General features: G+C 36.4%; 1 pseudogene; it reads right to left on the bottom strand.

The window, feature by feature from the left end:
* Positions 1-1,529: 1,529 nt before the first annotated feature.
* LOC109277821 (enolase-phosphatase E1-like) lies at positions 1,530-2,999 on the bottom strand (annotated as a pseudogene).
* Between the last annotated feature and the right edge of the window lie 19,454 nt (positions 3,000-22,453).

Here is a 22,453-nt window from a genome sequence, read left to right as displayed (position 1 = left end):
CTGAAATTTTTAGGTATTATTTCTTGAAGGCTAATTGTCTGATTTAATTTTCTTCATCATTCTGAGAGCAGCTCTATCCAATATAATATTCTGCAGTGATGGGAATATTCTATAATTGTGCTATGCAACGGAGTAGGCACTAGACACATAATAGTTACTGAACACTTGAAATGTGGCTAGAGAGACTGACAATTGAATTTTTAGTTTTATTGAATTTTAATTAATTTAAATTTAAAGTTAGTCACATGTGGCTAGTAGCTGCCTTTTGAAGAATGCATATCTACAGTGATTTTTGCAGAAGAGATATTTAATAAAGTCTGTGTAATAAATGAATGAATGAATGAACGCATACACAAAACTTCTTAGGTTCTATGTTGTTGTTGTTGTTTTTAGAAAGAGAGAGGCACAAGTGAGCTAGGGGCAAAGAGAGATTCCCACGAGGGGCAGAGAGAGATAGGGAGGGAGACAGAGAAAGAGAGAGAGAAACAGGTCTCATCCAGGGCTCATGTTTTTACCTGAAGCAGGGCTTGAGCTCACCCAATGTGAGACTCAAACTCACCAAAAGTGAGATCATGACCTGAGCCAAAGTCAGATGCTTAATGACAGAGCCACCCAGGCACCTAACTTCTCAGGTTCTTAGGAAACATCTATCTGCACCCAAACCTTCATTTTCTAAAATATGACAGACCATTTATGGAAGCAATCCTTCTAGGGATTTCTGTCTTAGAATCATAAAGTTAGTCTAGAAAGAGGCTCTAGATCATTTATCTATCCAAATCCTTATTTGACAATGAGAGATGACTGAGTCCAGGGAAGACAAGTATCCTTGTTTCAGAGCTAGACTGTGAAGAATCAAGGACTAGAGCTCAGGTACTTTTGTTCTCAGGGAAATAATATCTGCCATAATATCCTAAAATTTTATGGGTAATAAACCTCTGTACATGACCTGTCCATGAGATTGTAAACCTAGTCTAGTGTTTTGCTTTGGCAAGGATTAAAATACAGGTGGTTTACTTGGGGAGAATGAAGAACACTGGTAGGAAAGTGACACAGGTAAGGTTAGGTACAAGAAAAAACATTATCCAGACAGTTATTGTGGGCACTAGAAATAAATTCCATGAAGAAAGTTCTTGATATAGTTTAAAATGAATACTTCATAGTTGCCCCAGTTTGGTGAAGTTTGGAGAAGGGAGGTGTCAAATGAGGGAGCTGGAATATTTCTCAGCTCCCATCAGTCAAAACTCCCAGGCTTTTGGAAATAAGTAGAACTCAATGATGAGGCAAGGCCAAAGACATATTGTTCGGACATCTCTCACTGAACTGAGATTTTCATTTCAGTTATGTACCTGTGGAAGGCAATTTAAACATACGCAAATATACAGTTGCATACCTATGTGGATGTGTATATGTGCTTTCTTTTTAGTTTAAATTCAAGTTAGAAAACATATAGTCTTGGTTTCATGAGTGGAACCCACTGATTCATCTCTCACATATAACACCCAGTGCTCACCCCCAACAAGTACCTTCCTTAATGACCATCAGCCATTTAGCCCATTCTCCCACCCCTCCTCCAGCAACCATCAGTTTGTTCTCTATATTTAAGGGTCTCTTATGGTTTGCCTCTCTCTCTGTTTTTATCTTATCTTTTCTTCCCTTCCCCTATGTTCATCTATTGAGTTTCTTAAATTCCACGTATGAGTGCAATCATATGATATCTGTCTTTTCTGACTGACGTATTTCACGTAGCATAATACATTCTCATTCCATCCATGTTGTTGCAAATAGCAAACTTAAATTATTTTTTCATCACCAGGTAGTATTCCATTGTAATATATACCACATCTTCTTTATCCATTTATCCGTTGATGGGCATTTGGGCTCTTTCCACAATTTGGCTATTGTTGATAGCACTGCTATAAACATTGGGGTGCATCTGCCCCTCCGAACCAGCATTTTTGTAAGATTTGGATAAACTCCTAGTAGTGCAATTGCTGGGTCTAGGGTAGTACATTTTTAATTTTTTGAGGAAACTTCATATTGTTTTCCAGAGTGGCTGCACCAGTTTGCATTCCCATCAGCAGTGCAAAAGGGTTCCCCTCTCTATGCATCATATATATGTGTTTTCAAAGTAAGTTACTTTTACCATCAGAATAAAAATAGACTCCAGGGACAACTTTGTGAGGACAGGTTTGTCGTCCTTCTCTAGGTTGAGGAAGGCAGGTACAGTCCATGGAAGGATGTGATGAGGCTGTGGTAATTCTTTTCGTCATCTGTCAAACGCTCATCATGACTGGGTGTCACCAGCTCAGTGACAATAACATCCACTTGCTCAACAGCACTGGCCTCCAGAGTAAGGTCTGTCAGAAACAAGATGTTGTTGGTTGGCTTTTGGCAATCCTTTGGTCACTCTCATTCTCCACTTTGTGTCCAATCTTGATATTAGAGTGACCATCAACAAGCTCAAGTTTCTCTCCCTCTGTAGAATGGCCAAATGATAACTTCTGGGCCTCTACACTCCCTGAAGAATACATATACACCTTCCTTCCAGCCTGTCTCCATTTCCTGACCGCTGGAACCACATTGTCAAAGAATGCTGCTTTTATGTGCCCAGCTGTGAATGCCGCCCTGCACCTGAGGCTCTGCAGCTGTTTCATCACCTTGGTCTTTCAGTCTAGAGACTTCTGCCAGCACCCCTTATCCACCGCTGGCCTGGATCACCCACTGCAGGTCATCTGCTCTGTTCCCAGAGGTGGCAGGGATGGGAACAGCCCAGTCCAGGTGGGGATCCTCTTCAGCCTGTTTCCCCCAAAGACTGACAACATCCTGCTGGCACTCTTCTTTCTCCCAGTGTGTCTGCAGATAGTCCTTAACATTTTCTTTGATGGAAGGAAATAAAATGTTTACTGAGACAATTGGGGTGGCAGTCACAGCGACTTCAGCAGACACGGAAAGCAGGATCATTTCTCTACCCGAATTGGCCTCCTGGAAGGAAGGGCAGAGGGGGGAACGGCTGTGCCCTCCCTCCTGGAGGGGGGAGGAGTCCAACACCTCCTGGACTTCCGACAGCCCAGCAAGAATCTCCCGCTCTGCAAGCACGTGGGGGTCTGAAAAACGAGGAAGGGAACCAACTGCATGCCCCTCAAGGTGGATGAGACCACTGCACAGGGGCCCTGAGCTCCTGAGCTGCCTAGGCCCAGAGGCCAAGACCTAGATTTCCTTGACTTTAGGACAGTTTTCTAAGTTATTTCCCTACTGGGAAATTTATGTCCACAGAGCAAGTCTAAGGACTATATTATAGTATAATTTAGCAACCCAAAAGTGATAAAACAGATAATATCTTTGTCAAAATTCTATTGCCTTAGGTATAGAGTCATTTGGAAACACATGGGTTGAAACTTGGGAAAAATGTTTAATGTAACAATTAAAATTACTTTCTACAATTATTTTTTTGTTTGTTTTTGTTTACATTGGATTCCGTTCATTCTTTTTAAGTTCAACATCGATCCAAGTTACCAAATGGAAACTGTGGACATGTGTCTAATAAAATCTAAGTAGTTAAATACATTGGGGCAGTGGTTTCTGAAACCTGTATCAAAATAGTTTGCTCAGGGGCGCCTGGGTGGCGCAGTCGGTTAAGCGTCCGACTTCAGCCAGGTCACGATCTCGCGGTCCGTGAGTTCGAGCCCCGCGTCAGGCTCTGGGCTGATGGCTCGGAGCCTGGAGCCTGTTTCCGATTCTGTGTCTCCCTCTCTCTCTGCCCCTCCCCCGTTCATGCTCTGTCTCTCTCTGTCCCAAAAAAAAAAAAAAAAAATAGTTTGCTCAGCTGATCGTGCACATCTCTTCTCAAGCCCAAGTTCAGTGAAGAGAGGTCATGGTGGTAACTTGAAATCCAACATAGTGGGAGTATCCACACCACAGAGATCATCAGTGTTACAAATCAAGTTGTCTCCTTCCCCACCCTCTCCTTAAACATTTAGCATCAGCATTTATGTGTATGCCCCTACACAGCAAACTGTGAGCCATCTCAGGACTCATAACTAATTTAATTCAATATCAGATTTATTCATAGAAGCATTGCTCCCATGCAATACATGATAATCTGGCAACCAAATTGTTTTTTCCGGAACAAAAACCCCCACAAGAATCAAGAGATGAGGTGCTGCTTTATGAAATTCTGGCTCTACACTACAGCATGAGAAAGTAATGATGTAGACAGGTAGTGTCCAGACTGATATTTTTATGACAACTAAATTGCTTCTTCTTTAATTCTGGGACCATCACATTTCCAATTTTTATTGTGTTATGAAATCACTAAAAATCTTGTCATCTCTCATCTTAATTTCATGACTGAAAGAACATTTAATACTAAAAAAGGTAAAAAAAATATAATAATATATAATCTCTGAATAAATTGCAATTCTTTCTAGAAAAGAAAAATTTGCATTTTTACACTCCCCATTTACTATATATTAGTACAAGGTTTGCAGATGAGTACTTTGGAACCCTCACAAGAAAATTATGTTAATTTTTTCTTAATAAGTCATCAAAATAAGAATATTAAAAAAAAGATAATATCAAGCTTTTGGACAATGTTGAGGGTTGCAGGCGCCAGACAGAAAACCCAGTCACACTGGCAAAGGCCATAGCCTGTCTATAGGTTTCTTAGCTGAGAATGACTTTCCAGATTACCTAAATTTATGACTTCCTTCTCTGTGTTCACTCCAATAGATGTCTTATAAGAAAACATTTTTTTCAGGGGGCACCTGGCTGGCTCAGTTGGTAAAGTGTGAATATTGTTCTTGGTGTTGTGGGTTTGAGCCCCACGTTGTGCATGAATTAAAAAATAATAATAAACCATTTTTCAGTATTACTTTTATACATAGAATATATGGCAATCTCCAAACACAAGAATGTTGCCTCCTTACCACTTATCTTCCATTAACATTAACGATACGTCATTCTGTTTTTTTTTTTAATATATATAGATTTTAAATGTTTATTTCTTTATTTTGAGAGAGAGAGTGTGTGCAAATTATGTGCAATTGAGCAGGGGAGGAGCAGAGAGAGAATCGCAAGCAGGCTCTGTGCTGTCGGAGCAGAGCCCAACTCCGGGCTCAATGTCATGAACTACGAGATCATGACCTGAGCTGAAATCGAGAGTTGGTTGATTAACTCACTCAGCCTCCCAGGTTCCCCAGTGGGCCGTCATTTTGATTCATACATTAGTCTTATGTGTATTTCACTGAGTGTGATATTTTCTATGAATTGGTACCATGTAGTTTCAGAATGAGTAAAATGAGAACCCTATCTAGAGACAAGGTGAACTGATTCGTGCCTGGCCTGATCAACTTGTTCTGGTAGCTGATCTGGCATATCCTGGAATCAACAATGCCTTGTGGGCTTAAAACTATGATAAATATTATTTCAATATATTTAAAAATGTTCATTTATTTTTAAGTGAGATTAGATACTATTATTCTTTATGTAATTATCTCTGGAAAATTAGTGCCAATGCATTTAAAAGTTATTTTTCTGCTTCTGAATATGTAACAGGAACAGTGTGTATGTTATTATGTCACACCTTCTTCTACTAAAAAAAGATACATGAGAAAAAAACAAAACTCTTATTCAGTAGTAAATCAACTAAGTAGACACAACCAAGTGTGTATTTGGCATATTTAACAAAGCAGGCCAATAGCTCTAAATTAACACTGAATTTGCTTCTGTAAAGGAGAATTATTATTGACATTTCCAGCTTGCGGGGCCACTGAGAGTGAATAAGTTGATTGTTGTTCAATTATTTAATTAAGTTCCAGGAAAGATGTGAATCACAAGGTCTGCCAGCATTAGCACTAAATTATAGAAAAAAGACCAGTATTGGTCAAAAGCTGACAGCAATGATCACTGAGAGCATGTTATGGATTGACTGTCTTTGTCAGCTAGTGTATTGACAAGGCAAAATGTCAAAAACTAGTTTTAAAATTTTGAATTAAAATGATTTTCAAAAGAATAAGCAAGCATGAATAGTTTAGTGAGTTTAAGCGTACAGGGTATTTTAGCTTGTATAACCTCAGAAGAGCCACTCAATAGGCACACATATAAAGACGAACAATTTTCTCAAACCACTTTTGGCCCAGAAAAACATAAGGAGTGTTGAGAAGAATAAGCTGGCAGCATTAATAGTAAATTGAAGTTCACTAGTCCCCCTTTATTTCTTGCTTTGATTTCGTAGTTTCAGTTACCTCTGCTCAACTGTAGTCAGGAAGCAGATGATCCTCCCTTGGAAAAGGACAGGTCCGTATAGGTCACCAGTAACCCTAGTGCTATGTCACAATGCCTGTGTCATTCACCTCACTTCATCTCATCATGTACGTGTTTCGTCATCTCACATCATCAAAAGAAGGGTGAGTATAATACAATAAGATATTTAGAGAGACCTCATTCACACAGCTTTTATTATAGTATGTTGTTATGTTGTTCTATTTTATTATTATTGTTCTTTATTTCTTACTGTGCCTTATTTATAAATTAAGCTTTATCATAGGTGTGTATATACAGCAAAAAAAAACCCAAACAAACAAACAGGAAATATGCAAAGTTTGGTATTATCATCACTTTCAGACATCCATTGGGGGTCTTGGAACAATCCCCTCTGGATAAGGTGGGACTACTGTATTGCCTCTTCAAAATATCATATGGAAATGCAAAAGTGAAAATACAAGAAATCCACTCATTTTCAGGCTTTCATATTTCTAAACATGTTAAGATGTTTAGCATATGTATACCTTAAACATAATCCAGCTAGCACAAATAGTACAAATGTCTTTCAGGGGACTAGTATACTTGCAATGGATAGCTATTGTGTTAATTAGAAGTGTGAAAGAACAACTGCATTGTTTTTTTCCAGTAGGGTATGTATGCATATCTAGCATCTAAATCTGTATCTATGTCTATATGTCCTTTATGATCAATTGCATCTATCATAGAATGACAGATGTGACCAAGGAAGGAAAAGCAATAGATCTAACACAATTTTATTTTTTTTAAGTTTATTTATGTATTTTGAGAGAGAGAGAGCAAGAGAAAGAGGCAGAGAGTGGGAGAGGAAAAATTCCCAGCAGGTGATGTGCGTCTTGAACTCATGAACTGTGAAATCATGACCTGAGTCAAAATTAAGAGTAGGCTATTCAACCAACTTAGCCACCCCAGGTGCCCTAATGCAATTTTTTAAAATTTTATTTCAATGTTGTTTTATTTTTGAGAGAGACAGAGACAGTGTGTGAACTGGGAAGGGGCAGAGAGGGAGACACAGAATCTGAAGTAGGCTCCAGGCTCTGAGCTGTCAGCATAGGGCCTCGAACTCACAAACTGCAAGATCGTGACTTGAGCTGAAGTCGAGGCTTACCCAACTGAGCCACCCAGACCCCTAATGCAATTTTTTTTAATCCATGTTTTGGTTCTATACCACATGCCAAAAGTCATCATTAAATTGGGATGAATTTTATTTCAACCACCAAAAATAATATCATTTCTGGAACACAGATGAGAAGTAAGCACTTTTAAATTGCTAAATAACCCCAACATTTCATTTTGTGAACTATGGTATTGGGGTTTTGACTTTTGTTTTAAGCCAAGGTTACAAGGTTCTAGTAGGCTATGAAATCTTTGATTTTGTAAGTTACAAAAATAAATAAATAAATAAATAAATAAATAAATAAATAAATAAATGTGACTACATTTTCATCAATGAGAATGTTCATATAAGTCCAAACTACAAACGATTTGGATATTGTCTAAAAGATCTTTCAGAAGTCCTTCCTGGTTTAAATAGTTGGTCTTTTCTCCTTCCTCTTCTTCTCCTTCTCCTTCTCCTTCTCCTCCTCCTTCTTCTTCTCCTCTCCTCCTCCTCCTCCTTCTCCCTCTCCTTCTCCTCCTCCTTTCTCCTCCCTCTCTCCCTCCTTCTCTTTCTCCTCACTCTTCTCCTCCTCTACGTCTTCTCCTACTCCTCTTTCTCTTTCCTCTTCCTTTCCTTCTCTTCCTCCTCTTCCTTCCCCTCTTCCCCCTCCCTCTTTGTTTCCTTCAATTTGCTATCCCTGATTAATTGTTTTTACTAGCCTAAAGCCACTACTCTGTTGATCTTTCTAATGCAGTAAATACAGTTCTATTTTGGTAGTGTATAGGTTTTTATTTCTCCTTTATTCTTAGCCAGAAGAAAGAGACAATGGTGGAAAAGGGAAACCTCTAAATTGAATGCTGAGAAAGGAAAATAAAATCTTATACAAATTGAAGGAAACTTCTGCTTTTCGGAGACATTGATAGCTGTAGGTACATAGCTGTAGGTACATAGCTGTAGGTATATAATATAGATATATTATGAGAGGTACATAGCTGTAGGTATATTATGAGGTATGTGCGAATGAAACTCCAAAATCCTATTTGGGATAAACCACTTATGGAACTAATGGGATCCAGGTATAAGTAAGGCTCAGAGGAAAACCGCTGAGGAAAATGCACAGGCTCAAATATGTAATGTTAAATTAGATAATTTAAGCATTTTTCTTAAAAAAAAAACAAAACTATTCATGGTTTTCACTTGCTACTGCCCTATGATCTGAACCCCACAGCCTTGATGTGAAAAATCATTTCTCTGATTAAGTAGTTTATTTGCATATGTAGTTCACTACATACACAGATCTTTCTATATGTTCTGATTGATTGGTGTGAAATTTCCACTGATCCAGAAGAATTTATATTAAAATTGCTTGGTAATGTGAAATCTGTTCAGGAAGATTAGAAACCTATATCATATTCCCAGTAGATTAGACTATCATTCATAACAGTTGCATCCAAACTAATTCTTAATTACATGAAACATCGTAACCCCAAATAAACATGCTATTTATACAAATAATGTAAGTGTTGAGAAAACAAACAAATAAACAACAACAACAAAAAAGATGCCAAAATCCCTTAGCAACAAGGACCCAGATTACCTCTAAGGAAATTAACTTTATTAAGTGAATAAAATAACCTAAATCCATTAAATGTAGAACTCCTATATTTAACAGATGATACAGTTCAACAATTCCACCCTATATTCTGCACCTGAAAATATATCAGGTTTTCTTTTTCTTCTTTTTTTCCTCCTGCAATCAAACTCTTCTTACTACAAAACTAGGGTATCCTAAATCTTCCCCTGTTCTCACCATACATCAAAGTTATGCCCAGCAAAATCATAGCTTCTACTGCTTGTGTTTTCACGAACTATTCTTCTAAAATATTAATGTACAGACAATTCATCTGGGGAACTTGAAAAAAATGTAGATTTCAATTCAGCAGGTCTGGAGTATGGCCTCAGATGCTGCATTTCTGATAAGCAACCAGATGATGTCTTTCTGCTCTTAAGTAGCAGCAGGGTCTTAGACACAAAGAGAAGGTATATTTCACCAAATCTTTAAATCATCACAAGAGTTTTGATGTAAAAATCTTGCAAATCTAAATAGTTCGATAAGAATAAAAATATAATGTAGTGGGAATTATGACTGTATCCTTAAGAAATAGCTAAGGAAACCGAACTAAGGAAAATGGCACTAACCATAGAGGTCAATACCCCTGTATTCCTGTCAAGAGGAAGTAATGCTTTAAATTTCTCGTTAACACTCATAAAATATTTACTATAATAACAATGTAATGCACTATAGATGCACTTGTGCTCTTTTTTGAGTCATTTGGTACCTCTCAATGCTTCTTCTGGAGGCAAATTTTGACTAAAACCCGATATTAATAAATACTATATATTTTTTAAAATATTGCTGTTAAAAATCATCATTAAAGACAAAATTGCGAGCAAAAGCTATAATTGATGGTGTTTAAAGAAACAAATATAACTAATTACAAGATACCTCTGTATATCAAATGACAATGCCATAAAGATGGACTCAACTTCTACTTGCTAGATTAGTAGTAGACAATGCTATCTATTTTTGTTGTCTTTAAATCTATGGAAAGAAAAGACAGGTGGGGTGAGCATTGGATTGGAGAAGGAGAAGTTCTGAAGTAAAATTATCACCTGTGTTCAAAACTTCCATAGCCTCTGTCCCTGAGCAGTTAAATAGAGATAATAACTCACTCACATAGAGCTGGGACAATGAAATGAGACAAGGCATAGAAGATGCTTAGCACTATGCCCGTGGTTAGCAACCTACAATTACAAGCTTAAGTTCTTAGTACTCTTAACAATCTGAGTTTCATTCATTACATAAATGAGGACATATTTATAAAGCATTTTTAACTTGTTTCTCCTAATAACCACAATAATATCGATTCCACTATTAATTGAATACTTACATCATATCAAAAATCATGTGAAAAGAAGTAATTTCTTTTAACCCTCATACTTGTTCGAGGTTTGTATTTTAAAAATTACCAAAGTCAAGAAAAATAAAGTGGTTTATGTAAAATCCCTAGAGTTTATGCAAAGCGGAACTGATAGTTCAGCTTAGATTTGCCTAACTTCACAGTTCTTTCCACTACAGTGGTTTTTAAAACTGCTCCTTGTGGGGGCACCTGGGTGGCTGAGTAGGTTGAGCAACTGACTTTTGACTTCAGCTCAGGTCATGATCTCAGGGTCCTGAGATCAAGCTCCCTCACTGCTCCCCCCCAACCCCTTTGGGCTCTGCACTGGGTGTGGAGCTTGCTTAAGATTCTCTCTCTCCCTCTCCCTCTGTCCCTCCCCACACTTGTACGATCTCTATCTCTCACAAAACAAAACAAAACAAAAACCTCTTCCTTGTGGTTTTGTCATCTGTGCAATGTTATTAATAATGGGGACCACACACACTGTTTTAAAAGTTAGATCAAATAATGGGGCGCCTGGGTGGCTCAGTTGGTTAAGCATCCCACTTGGGCTCAGGTCGTGATATACGGTTCGAGAGCTGAACCCCATGTCCGGCTCTGTGCTGACAGCTCAGACCCTGGAGCCTGCTTCGGATTCTGTGTCTCCCTCTCTCTCTCTCTGCCCCTCCCCTGCTTATGCTCTGTCTCTCAAAAATGAATAAATGTTAAATAAAGACAAAATTAAAAGGTAAATCAAATAATGAATACTGAAAAGCCAGTACAATGCCTGGTACAAAATTAGCAGCTAATAGTCTCTAAATACAGTCATAGATGAGTGATGGAATGAATATTAGGTTTAAAATGGGTTCAGATTACAATAGCAACAGCCATGGTAACGTTTTCAATTTTAAGACTTTGTCATCATCCACTCTACCCTTTACTACTGTCTATGCAGAGTTTCCCATCATGCCATTGATTCTATTTAGTCAGATGTAGCATAACATTATTATGGCAAAATAAGCATTCTGCCTTCTTTGGATTCCTGGCAGAATATTCCAAACACAACCTTCCTTTTGCTGATGCTGTTAATTGCACAAATGCTCACGTCATCTTGTTTAGACTATGGTTTCATCCTGTTTTGACTATCATGTTGCCCTTATGCTGGTCTCCCTGTTGACAGACTTCAGCTGGTACATATTGTGCCTCAAAGTCTGATAGGCATCAGCTGCAGCAAATAGACAACTTCTGCTTCAGCTTGCTGCCAGACACAAATTTGTATTAAATTGTACTTCTAATTCGCCTTAAGAAAATATTTTTAGATTTATGTATGAAAGATGTCCTTCCATCGTGAGCATTTAGAAATGTCTAATTCACCTTTTTTAAATATGTGCTGAATTAAGTGGCATTAAAAAAAACAACAACAGCCCTTTCTGTTATATGTTCTTAATAGTGGTGCCTTTTATAAAGCTATCATTTATCTTTTATTAGCACTTTCAAGGCTGATGAAATTGGATTTATTACATGTACAGTAAAAAGAGAAGACAGGGATGTCAGAATTGTTAATGTTTTCTCCTAACAACAACAAAAAAGCAATTTACTGGCCCCCACCCAAACAAATGCCACAAATGCTGGCCGGTTTAGTGCAGTTTTGCTACAACTATGCATTCCGTTATTTTTCATCTTGCTTCCCCCTTTATATTTGTGGTTTTAGCTTATATGAATTATAAAGACCAAATTTTAGGGACATAGAAAAATGTAGAGGAATGCTGTTCAGGTCCACAGCAGAGTGTTAGGAATCTAAACATGGAAATCAGAAGCTCTGTCATCTGGGGTCACATGTGTCCCTGAGTCCAGAATGTTATTACCATTTATCTGGAAGAGTACAAGTCTGTAATTTTTCCTCTTTGGATCTTTTCTCATCCACTGGCTCCTGCACAGACTCCAAGATCTTAGTTCTCTAGAATGTTGTTTTTGTTATGTTGTAGACATTTTCTTTTTTTGGCTACCTGGTTTATATTACCCCTCCTCTGTTCCTAAGCACACTATTTTTGTTGGAGATTTATCTCTGTTCACTGTGAATTGTCCTGGTACTATGGAAATCCAGCTGCCTTCCATCTACTACTGTAACAGAAAGGATCAGAGCTTTGTATTCACCACTCAGATATAGCCAAGGAGTGGGCATGTGGTTTATATCTGACCCATGACCGACGTTACCTTCAGGGACTTAGAATCTTGGGAGAGTGTCACAAAGGTAGAAAAGATAGCTGGAGTTTGTTTTCTTTCTTTTCTTTTTTCTTTTAATGTTTACTTATTTTTGAGAGATGGAGAGAGAGAGAGAGAGAGAGAGAGAGAGAGAGAGAGAGAGAGAGAGAGCGCAGGCGGGGAGGGGCAGAGAGAGGAAGACAGAATCCGAAGCAGGCTCCAGGCTCTGAGCTGTCAGCACAGAACCGGAAGCGGGGCTCAAACTCATGAACCTCAAGATCATGACCTGAGCCGAAGCCGGACACCCAACCAACTGGGCCACCCAGGTGCCCCTGGAGTTTATTTTCTTAATTTGATAGTCCCCAAGCAAAAGCGGAGGGTCCCAACTGGAATATACTTATGATGAATACTTTCCTATAATTCCTATTTCTCCTTTATCTGGGGCTTCCCAAATCCTGCCCCTTTGTCTCTTGACTTCCCTTGGAATATTTGAGCTCTGTTTACAAGTACAATATATTATTTTGCTTATTTTAGCAAGACGTGAACCAAAAACTCTGGATAATTGCAACTCAGGAATGACATTTGTTAATTTTAGAATTTTTGATTAATATGATTGTCTACAATATGAAGTATCAATCCCTTAGAATCTGGATCAGTTCTTTTCTCCAACATCGTTGGCTACTTTTACCCAAACAAATGTTTTACATAAAGTGGACTGATTTATTTCTGCATGCTCGTGTGTGTGTGTGTGCGCGTGTGCACACTTTATCTATATGTATATCATCACTCCCTTGAATGGAATATCCACTACCAATCCCTTCCTAATTTCCTCCTTTTCCCTCTTATTTGAATCCTAACTATCTTCAAAGTCCAAATCAATATCCCAGTTCCTCTGTAGTGAAACCCACGATGGCATCCCCTCTGTTCAAATTTTGTAAAGGTCATTTCTGTGTAGTGCTAATATTCAACTAGGTTTTTTAGCAGGGTTAATTCAACAAAATCTTATATTTTCCCATGTGCTTTATTTCATCAACCAGACTTTAAATTCTACCATGGATGGGCCCAGTGTTACACCCCATTGAATTCCTACAGTGCTTAGCATATTGTTTCATGAAATACTTTTATTTAATTTGCATTTTCATTCTCAACAGTAATTCCTCTTTGTTTTTAGGGAATTCTTGCTGTGAGGTTTTTTTTTTTCCTTTTTATATTTAGAAAGTAATAAGTTGGGTGACTACTTTCCTATGCTTTGCGATTTATGTGTATTAATGATGTCATTTTTTTCTTTTTTAAAGCGTTTTACATTAAGGAATATATGGGTTGTATACATGGTTGATTCCAGTTGCAGTAGAGCAGAATATTCAAATATTTAAGAAATGACAGTTTGGCGGTTTAATAAGCTGATGATAGCTAATGGTTATTTAATACAAACCATGTGCCACTCAGTGCACAAAGTCCATACTGGGAGATACTATTTTTGTCCACTATATTTACAGATGAAGAATGTGAAATTAATGACTTTGAAGAGCCTATCCAAAAATTCCCAGCTGATAAGGGATAGAGCAAGTGTTAAAAATAAGTCTTCTTCCAGAGCCCAAACACCGAACAACAATACCAGCATTGTTGCAGCTTCAGGATATAGATCAGCAAAGGACACTTACAAATTAAAAACACAAAATTAAAAACATAATGATTTAAAAACTATCCTCAGTGATTATAGAATAGTTTCGTTTATGTGGTGATTTATCCAATCTGATTTTGACAGGAACTAAAAGGATTGACTGCTCTTAAGATACCAAGGCAGGTCTGTGACTAAATGCTCCAAAAGACTCCCACTGGAACTATTTCTTTTCAGAACACATTCTAACTCCTTAAATGGACTTTTTTTATTTTAAAAAAATACATGCGTTTTTATGCCAAATCTCCAAATGTGGATTTAAGCTAAGGTATTTTTGAATAATGTACAGCATGTACATTCACATTTCATTAGGTGAAAAATATTACCTCTTCAGTTTTAAGAACATTGTGCATACAGTCTGGAAAATGCTCCAAGTTAAAGAACACTAAGGAGGCAAAAATAAATTCAAAGTCTGGTCCTCAAGGTAATCTTAGATGGAGAAAAAAATGCCATAAGATATATTATTATGACAACTGGAAAAATTTAGATATGGACAGTATGTTAGATAGTATGGCATGAATATTAAATATACTGAATTTGACTATGCTGTGGCTATAAACAGATTATACTCATTCTTAGCAGAGACCCATTGAATTATTTAGAGTAAGGGGATATGTTGTCTGTAGTTTGCCATCAAGTGAGTCAACAACAATAGCAATATGTTAATAATATTCATGAATAGAGGATGCTAAAATAAGCCTGGTAAAATGTTAATTTGTGAATCCAAGTGAAAGTTGTGAGCTAACTGCATTATGAAATTTTTTTCACATTTAGAACTTTTTAAAAGCATAGAAAATTTAGAAATAACTATAAAATGTGATTTAGAAATAACTGTAAAATGTTAAGAACACTGTTTAAAATGGTTTAACTCTTTGAGATATAAAGCATTTTCTAAAATATCCCAACTCCTTTAATATAAATACTTTTATTTATATGAACCAAATACCTATATAGTAGTTGTTTCTTACTGAGCATTTTTTTACAAATTGCTTAATGATTAATTTGAAGCCACCTAGCACAATGAATGATTTTTAGTACATGCGTTACGTAGTATCTTAAATATTCTACAAATCTAAAGTGTTTGAACTATGCAGCAACTGCGATGTTTAGTGTACAATAAGATCCATTTTCTCCAACTCACTTTTCCTTAGTTTTATAAAGTTGCTTGAATGGCAAACTATAGTATGGAAAACTATGGTGAAGCATTATAATAAAAATGCACTATCCAGGGGCACCTGGGTGGCTCAGTCTGTCAAACGTCTGACTCTTGGAGTCGGCTGGGGTCATGATCTCACGGTTCTTGAGTCGAGCTCTGCATGGGGCACTGTGCTGATAGCATGAAGCCTGGTTGGGATTCTCTCTCTCCCTCTCCCTCTCTCTGCCCCTCCCCTGATTAATCTCTCTCCTTCAGAATAAATAAACTTAAACAAATTTTAAGAAAAAAATACCCTACCTAAATACAATGCATGTAGCTGGTAACATTAACTTGGTAACATGACATGAGAAAAGGCATTTTGTCATATAATAATAAAACATAACATAATATATATATATACATATATATATGTATATATATATAACATAATATAATATACAATTCCATAATTACAGTCAGTAATTCAGTACCTTGCTCTCAACAACTGATAGTGCATTTTGACAGAAAATCACTAAGAATACAAAAGATTTGAAGAACACTATTGACCAAATTGGCCTGATTGATATTTGCAGAACATTCCACCCAGAAGCAGAATAAATATTCTTGTCAAGCATGTAAGGAACATTTATTGAGAAAGACGATATCCTGGTTCATAAAGTATGTCTAAATAAATCCAAAAGGATTCATGACTTACAAAACAATTTTTCTGACCACAATGAAAGTAAATTAGAAATAAATAAAAGGAAACTACCTGGAAAATCTCCAAATACTTGGAAATTAAATAATATACTTCTGCACAACCCACGGATCAAATAAAATTCAAAGGGGGAATTATAAAGTATTTGGACTCTCTAAGGAAAAACATAAAGTTATGTGGATTAAATAAAAGTGAAAACACAAAAGACAAGGAAAACCTAAAGAAAATGAAACAATTAAAAATAAAATCAATATTGGGGCACCTGGGTGGCTCAGTTGGTTGAGCGTATGACTTCGGCTCAGGTCACGATCTCACAGTGCGTGAGTTCGAGCGCTACATCAGGCTCTATGCTGACAGTTCAGAGCCTGGAGCCTGTTTCTGATTCTGTCTCCCTTTCTCTCTGCCTCTCCCCCACTTGCGCTCTCTATCTCTCTCTCTTTCAAAAGTAAATAAACATTAAAACATTAAAAAAATAAAATCCATATTTTCCCCATCACAAGAATTTTTTCAATAATTAAAGCTTTATTTTTATTTCCCTAAGTAGGCTTCACATCCAGCACAGAACCCAAGCAGGGCTTGATCTCACAACCCTGAGATCAAGACCTGAGCTAAGATCAAAAGTCTGACACTTAACCAACTGAGCTACCCAGGCATCCCCAAAATTAAGACTTTAAACAAACTAACAAGTTAGCACACTGTTTAAAAGTCGTGAGCAAAGTTAAGAGGATAACAGTTCATTCATAAAAGGGCCAAAGTTAAGAATGTGAGGACCAAAGATGGTGGTAGTGGCAGAGAATTTGTTTTTAATCAAATGTGGCACTGGGAAAAATTCAATATCTGTCACATACAAAAATCCCGTAAAACATTTAACTATTAGAAACATATTGGAAACATTTCAGGTCAAACTAAAGCACAGTGGAAGATCATATAGGAAATCCTTCATTGATTGGTACTAGTATATAATGTATTAACGACATCTTCAAAGTCATTTATTCATTCATATAACAAATATATCCTGAATGACTATCATTCCTATCCATATAAATGCTCATCAAATATAAGCAATAATTAAAAGCAAATATTCAAGTGGTATCATCATTACTAAGTATGTGATATAACAGATTGTTCCTATACCCCATCTGTCAAGTAGGACAGAGCTGATTGTATAACTGACCTCGAGTTAGTCTCATTGGTTTTAAATTCAAGAATCCCAGGTGTCTGCTCATGATGTTTCAAAAGGATTTCTCATAAGTTAAAAAGTTAAATGTTATGTGTGTTTTATTCAAATAGTGTACATGGTCTTGGATGTTAGAATATGAATTCCAGATAAAAATATAATTTATTCTTTAGATTTGGGACCATGAATTTTCAAAAGCCAGTTTAAATGAGCAAAAGTAAGGAACAAAAAGAAAAAAAACTGTGTTGGAAAATGGTCAGTGAGTGTTTGGATAGTTCAACTACTAAGAAGGCAATAGGAAGGATGCTATTATCTTTGAATACCTAATTTTAGCCACCACAATGACATAGTGGGCACTTTCAATTCTTTTTTACTGACTGAAAAAAATATTTAAAACTTGTGTTGGTTTGAGAGTGGGTGTGGCCGTGAGTGCATTTACAAGTGTACAAGAGTGAGATGAGGCAGAGAGGGAGGGAGGAGAGGGAGAGATGAGAGAGAAGCAAAGAATTGAATGGGTGTGTGAGAACAGAGGACAGTAAATGACTGGTGGTAAGAGTTAAGTGCAGTTGTGGAATACAGACAACTTTCTTTGTGCATTCATCTTTGGTATAATCTCACCATACAACACCAATCAAGGTCTAAATGTAAACCATTGACTTCTCTTCACACTCTTGTGTTTCCACATAACATATGTCTTCTAAATAGTCTGTTTCTTCATAATTCTCAGATAAAACACTCTATCCCACAATCTTTAATTTTTATTAAAATATTACAATTTTGATGATATATCTGATAAGTGGTGGTAATCATATATTAGTACATACTATTCTTTTATTGCAGGAGGGGGCTACGTGTGTGATCCTGCCAAACTTTGCCAACCTGTGTCTCAATGAGCAAAAGAGGATGATAAAGGAAATTATCTTGTTCACATATTTGACATCTGCAGACTATATATTCAGACCTAATAGAGATTTGAAGCCCCTTTCATTTTATAGACGTGGGAACTGAAATCTCAAGAGGTAAATTCACTTGTCCAAGGTCCCGTCCCTTGTAAAAGCTAAAATGTCCTAACCAATTTCTGCACTTCTTGACCCTGAAACTGAATTTTGATAAGACGCTCGCATTCACCGTTTCCTGTCACACTGGACTTAAGAGACATGTGCTTTCTCCCAAAAAGCGAACTTTAGCCTTTCTCTTTGTTCTTATGGTCTGAATTTGTATGAGTCTCACTGATACATTTTTGAAATACTACTGCTTGGATCATGTTTTCCCTCAGATGAAGACTGCCCAATTTTTATACTTCTGAAATCTGTCCTTGTGTTAAAATTTTAGGTATAACCCATCCTCACCCTAACTATAAAATGCCTTCTAACATTAATCTTGAACAAATATTTCTGTCTCTAGGCAGACATCTTGTTCTTTTGCCACCTCCCTGTCCCATCCTTCCTCACTCCCACAAGCATTCGTACCCCATGAACACCTTCCGCAATCATTTTTACTTGTTTATTTTTTTTCTTTACCTCAAATGGGTTTGTCTCCTTTTTTCCTACTTATCCAAATTATACCACCCTTCCAGAGTCCTATCAGTTCCCAAGTGTTTCTAGAAGCCTAACTCCTTTACATCTAGTCAACAAAGAGACTTCCCTTTCTTGAGGGAGCATTTATCTCGTATCATGATTCTAAATAGCACTCCATGTTGCATTAAATAGTGTCATTTTTCAATTATTTTCTGTGTTTAGGTGTTGTCTCCACAATCAGAGTTGTTAATTTATTGAGGCAAAGACTGAGGCTTATATAAATTCTGTAATCCTAGTCATTAATAAGTATGCTATAACTTCATATTGATTTTAACGAAGGGCAGGAAATAGCCTGACATAATATCCAGCAGTCCTCAAATTCTATGCTTATTTAGAGACACATTAAATTGAAAATTAGTTCAATAAGTCTTTACTTTCTTTGGATATAATATGAAAGTACTTTAATTAATTCATTGATTTGTGTTAAATATTTTCAGTCTTATGTAGAACATTTCAGAGTGAAAGCATTAAATGAAGTCAAAGTTATTAATTAATCTTATTGGTGGTCATTGTACTTGTCTTCCCAACATTCATTTTATTAATTTCAACCTTCCCCTCATGTATAGCAATCATGTAATCTGAAAGGGGTTGATTTCTTCTTTCTTCCTCTACTTCATGGATTGCTTTGAGTCTTCTAAACAAATAAGTATTCTTTTCTATTCCAGTAAATTCCAGTAATCCTGGCCTCAGCTAGTCAGCACGTGGTATTCTGGGTGCAAAGCTGGGTCCGTGTTGACCCATTCAGCACAAAATTTAGCTAATTTTGCCAACATAAATTCTTTCCTTTATAGGAACATGATCCAATAAGTCTTCTAAAAAGTTTAAGGCAATTTATATTGGAATCTCCATTAAGTATAAATCAAAGCATCCTAATGATTGTTCTTGTTTGTGACGTTTTAAGAGAATAATTTGAGAAGCCATTAATAATTTTTATCTCACATAGATGTGTGTGCTAAAGAAAGGGAATATGATTGGAAGTGAAATGAGAGACAACACAGATTTATAAAGGTGACACAGGAGCAAATGACTGCAATGGTCTCCTACAATGACTTGACTCCTGGGGAAAAGCTGATTAATTTAATATTGTAGATATTTTCAAAGGAACTTAAAATGTAGGCCTCATCTCTTTATTGCTACAAGAAACGCATTATGTAATGTTATGCCTACTAAAAATATAACCCTATACAAATTCATGCCTTTACATATTCTAGTAGATTTTTCAGAATAATCCATATTGTTTCTGTGCTAAGCCTGTTTTGTAGATTTGTTAAAATCAGCAAGTGTGTTTTCAAAGTTCTTTAAATAGATCATTGGACTTATCATATTGTAAAATTGCATATTTTTAATTTGAAAATATTCTTTTTATTATGTATACAAATAGCATTGAGAGAAAGATTATGATTAAAAAAATAAAACAACCCTTCCCCAATTCTTAATAGCTTGCCAGGATATTTTTGACCAGGATGCTTCTAAATGTACACAATATGTCTAGGTATTATTTTGTATATTACATGTAGTAATTGGGCTTAATATCTATTGAAGAAAACCCAAGTGCACTGAGATGAGTGCTAACAAGAAGGATAACTCTAAGATAATGAGAATAATCCTAACTGGGGTGTGCCAAAGTGTGACTTTTGATCTGTATTTTTGAAATATGAGTAGAATAAAGAGGCAGGGAAGGGAAACAGCACAAGCAAAGTCATGAAGTAGAGAACATTTTGAAAATTCTTGGACTGCCTGAAGGACGTAGGATGTGACAAAGTCCAGATTGTAGAAAACGCTAAAAATATTATATTTTATTATGTAAGCAATAAGGAACAAACAAATGTTTTCTGAGTAGGAGATAATATTAGACATTGCTTTGGGGAGGATATTGTGTTGGAGTTATGAAAGCTGGATTAGAAAAGAAAAAAAAATAAAAAAGGAGAACCCTCTGCAAAGAATTAGAACAATAGCAAAAATTGAGTGCAGGGAACACAACAGATGTTTCTGAAGTGATTGACAGAACTGATAGAAGCTAGTCAGTTGTGAGGATGAGGGAAAAAAATGTGTTACAATGGCTGAGGTCCACAAATAACACAAATATTTCTTGCAATAATCAAGATGGTGAATACTGAAGGAAGAGCATGTATAAGAAGACAGACTGAGTTGTGGGTGTTCAAGAAATTATGTTCTGGAAATCATTGGGAAATCTATGCTGGGACTTCAGAAAAGAGAGACCAGGACTGGAGAAATAATATCTGTTAAAGCTCCTCATTATACATGAAAATGAAGATGACTGAGGATGTTGCCATAGAAAACATAGCATCTAAAAGGGTGAAGGGAAAAGAATTTGAGAAGAAATCAAGACAGGAATTTAATGCAGGAGGAGAATGAGGATAAAGTCCAGGGAGGGTCCCTCAAAAGAGATTTTTGTAAGGATGGAGGAGATGTCATCCAATGCTGCCAGGACATCAACTAAGATAAAAAGTCTGAAAATACATGACTGGGTTTAGCAATAAGTAGCATTTTTGAGAGGACATTTTCAGTACCTTACTGAGAGAAAAGAAGATTAGAGCAGGCTGCCTATGAAAGCTGAGGAAGCAGAAACTGCAAATATAGAATAAATGAGTTCTGGGGGGTTAGGGAAGAAACCAAAAGGGAAGGTGATTTAGGAAAGGCAGGATTAAGGGAGGGTTTTTAATTGGATTGAAGGGACTCAGGCTTTTTGTGGGCCAAGGGAAAAGAGAAAGGGAGGATGCTGAACTATGAAAGGCACTTAGGGAAAAATCATAAGACAACATGTAGACTAGAAAAAGCCACACAGGAGGGGCTCAAAGGCAGTCGGTTGTAAAAGGGAAAAGACGATTTGTTTCTCTGTGAGAAGAGGTTACCAAAAGTTCTGTTTTTTGACAGGAATGGCAAGGTGAGCTTTATTCAAAAGCTGTTGCACTATATAAGGATCAGAAACAACACAGGATAAGGGATGATAAGCATATCAAGGTGATTGTATATACTTACATACATGTTATGTCAGTGATGTGGAAACATGTCCCATAAACATGGATTTTTATTGTTAAAGTGAATATTTTATGTTTAAAACAGCCTAGAAAATTATTACTGCTAATGGGAGAGTGCCTCCGAGAACCCAATTAATGAATGAATTTTCAAACATAGCTCATGCCTTTCAGTAATACACACCTGTGCTCTAGTCATTTTAGTGCACTAATAAATTTTATTGCTTGCTCTCCTTCCACACCATACAATGAACATTAAGTTAGTGCTAAGAATAAATAAAAAAGAATTACACAATTATAAATACAATTATATATTATATATTGTACATCTATAATATACATTATTCTACATATAATTATATATGCAGTTATATATACAATTAATATACTGTTATATTTAAATATATTGTGTCTAAATGGAAGAATAATATGAATTAAATATTATTAACATAAATCATTTAGTTAATTAAAATTATTAATACAATGTATACTATATGTTATGATTATAAAATATAAATGACTATAAATAAAATAAAAACAGGAATCATTTGGGGCGCTCAGTTGGTTAAGCGTCCAACTTTGACTCAGGTCATGATCCTGTGGTTCGTGAGTTCGAGCTCTGTGTTGGGCTCTGT

Source organism: Panthera pardus, unplaced genomic scaffold, assembly GCF_024362965.1.
Source record: "Panthera pardus isolate Hobbes unplaced genomic scaffold, ASM2436296v1 HiC_scaffold_16, whole genome shotgun sequence".
NCBI lineage: Eukaryota > Metazoa > Chordata > Mammalia > Carnivora > Felidae > Panthera > Panthera pardus.
Note: the sequence above shows the minus strand (reverse complement) of the source record. Positions and strands in the feature narration are given on the sequence as shown.